This window comes from Electrophorus electricus, chromosome 8, assembly GCF_041902795.1.
Source record: "Electrophorus electricus isolate QZ-2024a chromosome 8, ASM4190279v1, whole genome shotgun sequence".
NCBI lineage: Eukaryota > Metazoa > Chordata > Actinopteri > Gymnotiformes > Gymnotidae > Electrophorus > Electrophorus electricus.
Window position 1 is genome coordinate 21,554,346 of NC_137504.1, and position 7,007 is coordinate 21,561,352.

The window sequence follows — 7,007 nt, forward strand, 5'->3', positions numbered from 1 at the left end:
TTTTGATTTTGGATTTGCATTATAAATGTACACCTGTGGTCCAAGCAGTTGATTACTCAGTCATAACATATATATATATATATATATATATATATATATATATATATATATATATATATATATATATATATATATATATATATAAAATTTATTTATTTTTTCCCGTTAAAATGGACCCATTTCTGTAATCTAATGTATAGCAATGAGAATACATTAATCATTCTGACGAAAGTATAATAATTAATTTCATCACCAATTCACAAATGCCGACATCTGGTCCAATTTCTTGTTGCATCATTAGCTGGGATTCATATATTTTTGTTGAATGAACTGACTACACAAGCATGTACTACACATATCTAACCGGCAGTTTCCATGTTAATTTAACCCTTTCTAGTCCGTGCGAAGCGTTCCATTTCACGGGCCAATTCGTGGAGTGGCCGTGGCCAAGACTTGGAGGACGTGCCTTCAAAATCCAGTTGACCAATACACACCTAAGACAGCCTGAGAAGTAATCAGGTCACCCAGATACATATAGCACTATCAGTGTGGGTAGGTGAGCACTTGTAAAAGGCGCCAAGGGGACTCGAAATTCAAATGGCTGTCTGATCTAAAGGAAAAACAGCCTGTAGAAACTGTTTAATATTCCAAAAAGGATCTTTTATAAAAGCTCTATTTGTCACGCTCCCCTCCTCAACTCCCTCGCACACGTGATGGGACAGCGGGTTAGCGTGTGTCCATGTGTACTTTGTTTACTTCCCAGTTCCAACATCTTGCCTTGTTAACGGTGTTCCCAGTTTTCACCTGCGTGTACTTTTCCCCAGTAGCGTGGGTATAAAAACCCTTTTGTTATTTGTGGTCGTCGGTTATTGTTGCTCTGCTTGTAACTTCTTTTGGGATTACCAACGCAGATGTTCATGGCTGTGGATCTTTTCTTAATGCCTTCCCGACGCTGGCTGTGTGTGTCTGCAGTTGCGGCTAATTTTCGCAGTTTACTTTCGTTTTTCATTAAACGTCTTTGTTTTTGTAACTCGATTCGCGTTTGCAACCTGCCTTTCCCCGTCACAAGCATTTGTTACTCTCATTATTTTTGCCTAGTTCTATCAAAAACAACAGTGAATCAAAGGTTTGCCAGAGTATCCTACATAAACACCAAGGGCACAAAGCTAGGAAACAAAAAAGCTTCTAAAAATAGGCATTGTTATACTTATACATTTATAGTTTTATTGCGTTACTTGTGCGTTTTAAGTAAGAACATATTCAGTGATAAAAAAAAAAAAAAATAGCAGGTTGCGGGGGAATGCTGTTTAAGGAAGTATTCCAGACTGCAAGGATACACAGTCGACTTAAATTATGGTCGGATAAGAGAAAAATTGACATTTTTAGCCAAAATTGAAAATGCTATGTGTGACACGAATTTAATACTGCCCATGCATCCCACAAAAGATGTATTGGTGTGGTATCATCATATTAAATGCTTGATACAATCAATCAAAATATCTTAATCTTGGGCTGGTCATCTGTGCCAATGCCCTAGGTTGGTTTGACTCTTATATAAAAGGTTACACATTTGCTATTCAGACAGAAAGACTGATGTCCTCTCCAGCTCCAATTACATATGACTTCCCTCAATCTGAGGTCAGATTTTAATCTTTATACATGCATCCACTTGCTACAATTTCTCATATATGTTTTTTTTTAATCACAGATGCCAAAAACACTTAGTTGTACTTGCTACTTAACCTGGGGTAACCTGTACTTAAAGAGTCTTTTTGATTTCATTTAAAATATTTAAATTATGGAAAGCTGAGCACTTCCTCTGGCTAAGTGAGAATAAAACTTATCCCAGAGACAATTATCTTTGGACCTCAAAGAGGGTCCAGACCATTAGTGACAACTTGGGGCCTTTTTCTTCTAACCTATCTAGTTAACTTGTGGTTTGATTTAGTACTTTTATCACCTGAGACACACTACCATCTGAAATCAATCCTCTTGTTTAATTACCTGGAGACAATATTACATTAATTACATTATATTAAACTCTGGGATTCCGGGAATCAGTGGGGAAGGCTTCAAACACAAAATCTCCCTATACGCAGATGATGTGGTGTATTTACCTCTGACCACCATGTGTCTCTACCTCGGGACCCACTTAACTGTAATGCTTCCATCAGTCTCTACTCCCCTTGTGGCTAATCCCTTATTTTCCCCATCTTTGTTAGGTTCTGCTTGCCTCATCTTTCCTCAGCTGGCACAAGGCAGGTATTAGGTCGATTAAAGATGTGTATGTAGATTGAGTCTTTCCCACTTTATCACTGCTCACACCATGATTACCTCTCTTCAAATCCCACTCTTTCAGATACTTGCATATACGGAATAATGTTCGAAACCTTTTTGCAGATTTCCCCACCATTCCTTCTAAACCCCCACTTGATAATATCTTTGAGACTGGTGTGAATACAGTACTAGATGGCATCAAGCCACGGCCAACTTGAGTCACATGTTTTGGATATACTGTGCTCTAACTCTTTTGGCACTCTGGGGTTATTACTTCTCCTCTGTCTTAGAGACATACATCGAACCTTGTCCCTTAGTTGCTCTGTTTGGTCTAACCCCTAAGAATACTTCTGTGTCCACTGCACAAGCTGATGTTCTTGCGTTCTGAACCCTCGTAGCCAGACGTCCTACCCTATTCCACTCCTTTCTTTAAACATTGTCTAAAAGCCAGGGCCATTTTCTTCTATCTGGAGAAAATTTGATTTACACTCAAAGGACAAACCCTCCTCTGTTTTCACACTTGGGCTCCATTCCTTTCCTCCATACTTTTTCCGTGTTTTGGCATTTCAAACACCCATCAATAGTATACTCTGTTTACTACCTACTACTTTATTTGTTTTATCTCATTTTATTTCTATTTATTTTTTATTTCTATTTTTTTAAGTCAACAGTAATTCATACATTTTAATTTCTGCACACACACTTTGTATGTATATTTGGTCTTTCTTCATTGTTGCAACGTCTGTACCCCACCTCTGTAATACTTGGTTCTGCAGTGTTGGTTGTGAGGTGGGCTTTTAGGAGGGTAGGGGTGAGGTGTTGGGAGGGTGGGGGTGAGGTGTTGGGTGGGTAAGGGTGGGTTGTTGGGTGGGTTGTTGGGAGGGTAGGGGTGAGGTGTTGGGAGGGTAGGGGTGAGGTGTGGGGTGGGCTTTTAGGAGGGTAAGGGTGGGTTGTTGGGTGGGTAGGGGTGAGGTGTTGGGTGGGCTTTTAGGAGGGTAGGGGTGGGTTGTTGGGAGGGTAGGGGTGGGTTGTTGGGAGGGCATTTAGGAGGGTAGGGGTGAGGTGTTGGGTGGGCTTTTAGGAGGGTAGGGGTGAGGTGTTGGGTGGGCTTTTAGGAGGGTAGGGGTGGGTTGTTGGGAGGGTAGGGGTGAGGTGTTGGGTGGGCTTTTAGGGGGGTAAGGGTGGGTTGTTGGGTAGGTTGTTGGGAGGGTAGGGGTGAGGTGTTGGGTGGGCTTTTAGGAGGGTAAGGGTGGGTTGTTGGGTGGGTTGTTGGGAGGGTAGGGGTGAGGTGTTGGGTGGGCTTTTAGGAGGGTAAGGGTGGGTTGTTGGGTGGGTTGTTGGGAGGGTAGGGGTAAGGTGTTGGGTGGGCTTTTAGGAGGGTAAGGGTGGATTGTTGGGAGGGTAGGGGTGAGGTGTTGGGTGGGCTTTTAGGGGGGTAAGGGTGGGTTGTTGGGAGAGTAGGGGTGAGGTGTTGGGTGGTCTTTTAGGAGGGTAAGGGTGGGTTGTTGGGTAGGTTGTTGGGAGGTGTTGGGTGGGCTTTTAGGAGGGTAAGGGTGGGTGGGTTGTTGTAGGGTAGGGGTGAGGGGTGGGCTTTTAGGAGGGTAAGGGTGGGTTGTTGGGTGGGTTGTTGGGAGGGTAAGGGTGGGTTGTTGGGTGTTTTTTGGAGCGGGCAAGATTAAGTGGGTAAGCGAATGTATGCAAAGTGAAAAAGAAAATACATGTAGCTTTTCATTTATTTTTGGAATCCTTATGTTATTTCTTCCTTTTTCAAAAGGGTTTTTTTTTTTTAAGTCACAAGGAAAATAGACATTTCACCTAGCTACCCCTTAAGTATAGATTTGATTTTAAAATTTGTTTTTAAGGGATTACAAGGTCTGGCCCCACAGTGCATTTGTGATTTGGTTAGGTGTCACCACTCTGGCAAGTCCTTCTGATCAACCTAAAGCCCAGAGCGCTCAGTTAAAAAAGAGGGCGATAGCGCATTTTCATTGTCTGCCCGGAGGCTGCAGAGCAGCCTGTCTCTTGACATGATGTCTGTATCAGCTGCTGACAGGTTTAAATCTTGCCTCAAGACCTACCTCTTTTCCTTAGCCAATGCCTAAACTCTATATATAACTGTATAAATTAAGTATTAATATGCTCACTTAATTCAGTTTCATTTAATTCATATTTATTTTATATATTATTCAAATTAGTATTCAAATTGTATATATTATTTAAATTATAGTTATTTAAAATTATTTTACTTTATATTAATGTTGCAATACACACACCCTCAAATCTCCGTCAATCATCATCCTTAGCCACTCTCCCACTTCTCAGTCTCCCACACATTATTCAGTGCACCTATATCCAATTAACCTGCTTCTGTTTAACCCCACAGGTGCGACGCCTGCGACTGTCTACAGTAAAGCTTCTGCACAACATTGGACTCTTTAGAGCCTTTTTACACCATTTCAGCGATTTTCTTTATTTTCCCCTACTTCCTCCTGTGTCAAAAACATCACATCATTTAATTTTGTTTGATATTTAAATTATACAACTATATGTTTTTTTTAATTAGCATGTTTTTCTTCAGCAGGGACTGAACATCTTGTTGCACGGAAGGATGAACGTTTCATGCAAAAATCAAATGCTGCATTTACATTTATGGACTCCATTTATGTTTATGGCATTTAGCGTTTATCCAGAGCAACTTATAGGCTTTAGTTGCCTACTCCAAGAATCTTTAGCTAGCATAAATACATTATAATCCAAAAAATACCCTTAACCGAGACACTGCCAGATCCAAGTATCAATACTGATACATATAACAAGAGATACAATACCATGCTATAGAATACAACACAATTCGAGAGCAATTGCTAAAACAAGTCAGGTCCAGTGCAGATATAAAATATTTTTACAAGTGCCTGATTAGGTTTAAAGTGCTTTCCAAAGACATGAGTTGTCAGTCGGTGTTTGAAGAAATTTATTCCACTGACTGAATGCTCTGGTGGAGAAGAGTCCTCAGAGTCTTCCATGGATCTTGGGTCTAGCTGGGCCGTACACAAATCACGAAGGGATCGAGGCACAGATTGGGTTTTTGACCTTTGCCATCAAGAAGGAGGGAGCAGGTCCATTTTTGGATTTGTAGGCAAGCATCAGATCCCGATCCAATTGAGATTCTATGGCACTATTTGAAAATTGTAGCTCACAAGTGATATACAACCAACTGAGCATCCTAGATCATTTGCCAGGAGGAATGGGTGGAAATCATTCCCAAACAGTGTGAAAGGTTGGTTCAAACTTGCAGACTTAAAGCTGCAAGTACTAGTCAGAAGGGTTGAATACTTAAGAGACGTTTCCGTTCACTGACGAACTTCGTTAAATGCGCATGCGTAGCGCACACTCAAGGGGCGCGTCTAGCTACAAAACTGTCTGCTACCAACACAAGCGGTAACGTTGGTTTAACTAAACTCGGCATTTAATTTGGATTGTCCTTGATTGAAATATTATTGTAAAGAGAAGCAAAGACATGTTGTGGCATGAGTGTGTTTGCCAAACTCCGGTGTCTTGTTTTGCCTAGAAGAGACATGTTCACAAACTGGCTTTCCACATTTTACTCTGGTTCTGGAAAAACAAGTGCGAGGAATGTAGTCAGCTAGACAACATTAACTAACGCTTGAAAATAAGACAAGCGGCATGTTCGCTAAAGTTGTCCCGTTCCGTGTGTCATTGCTTAAAATGTCAATGTGTTAAATGAAAGGGCGAGAGGGTAGCTTTATAGCCAAGTTAACATAAACACTGGGCATATTTGTCCACGTTGATGACTTACAAGAATGCGTATTGTGAGATTGGCTACATAGCTACACTTAGTCATATCTCTCTAACATTACGGGAAAGGCATTTACAGTCATTTACCGTGAACCACAGAGACTACAGGTATGTTTTCTAACAGTCCTGTAATGTTTGAGTGAATTTGCTTGAAATATTGTATCTAATGCACTAGCTGGCTAGTTATGAGGGAACTGGCATGTGGATGTGTCTGTAGCTACACACTGGCCGATGATTACTGTACTCATGAATCCAAAGTGTCTCAAATTGTCCAGGGGAAAAATATTCTGTTCTTGTGAACAAGAGCTGCAAGCCAATCCTATTTGTTAACTAGCTATATAACATTACAGGTTATTACATTTTTAACATGGCATTTATTCAGTCACTGCAGTTAAGCGATGCGTGGGGAAAGCTACGGTATAATGATCTTATATGGGTAACCTATCCAAATGCTTGAATGTGCAGAAATAATATATCCAAGGATTTCATCTTTAACGTTTATTGTAGCTATAATTAACTGAAAAGTAGACTAATATTTTGGCGCACTATCGAAGTAGTATGGCTCTGGGAAACAAGGCACTTTTCTTTTAGACACAAAAGACAGACTTCTGCATCCTTTAGATATTTCCGAGCGTTTCAGAGGATGTGCTGTTAATACTTGCATGAATGTCGCTGGGCCATAAATGGCGGTCCGGTAAATGTGAAAATGTACTTTAAGAGCATGATTACTTTGCAATAAAAATACCTGCTGGAACAATCAGAATGTAATTTGTATTCCAGACGAATCTGGTCTGTGTTTACTGTTTTCCAGAAACTTGGCTAAAGGAAAGCGCAACCGACGCTGTAGCATAGCTGCCTGCTTTTTCATTACTGAGATCAGACTGCAGCAATGCCAGACAAGCCACGGTGGTGAA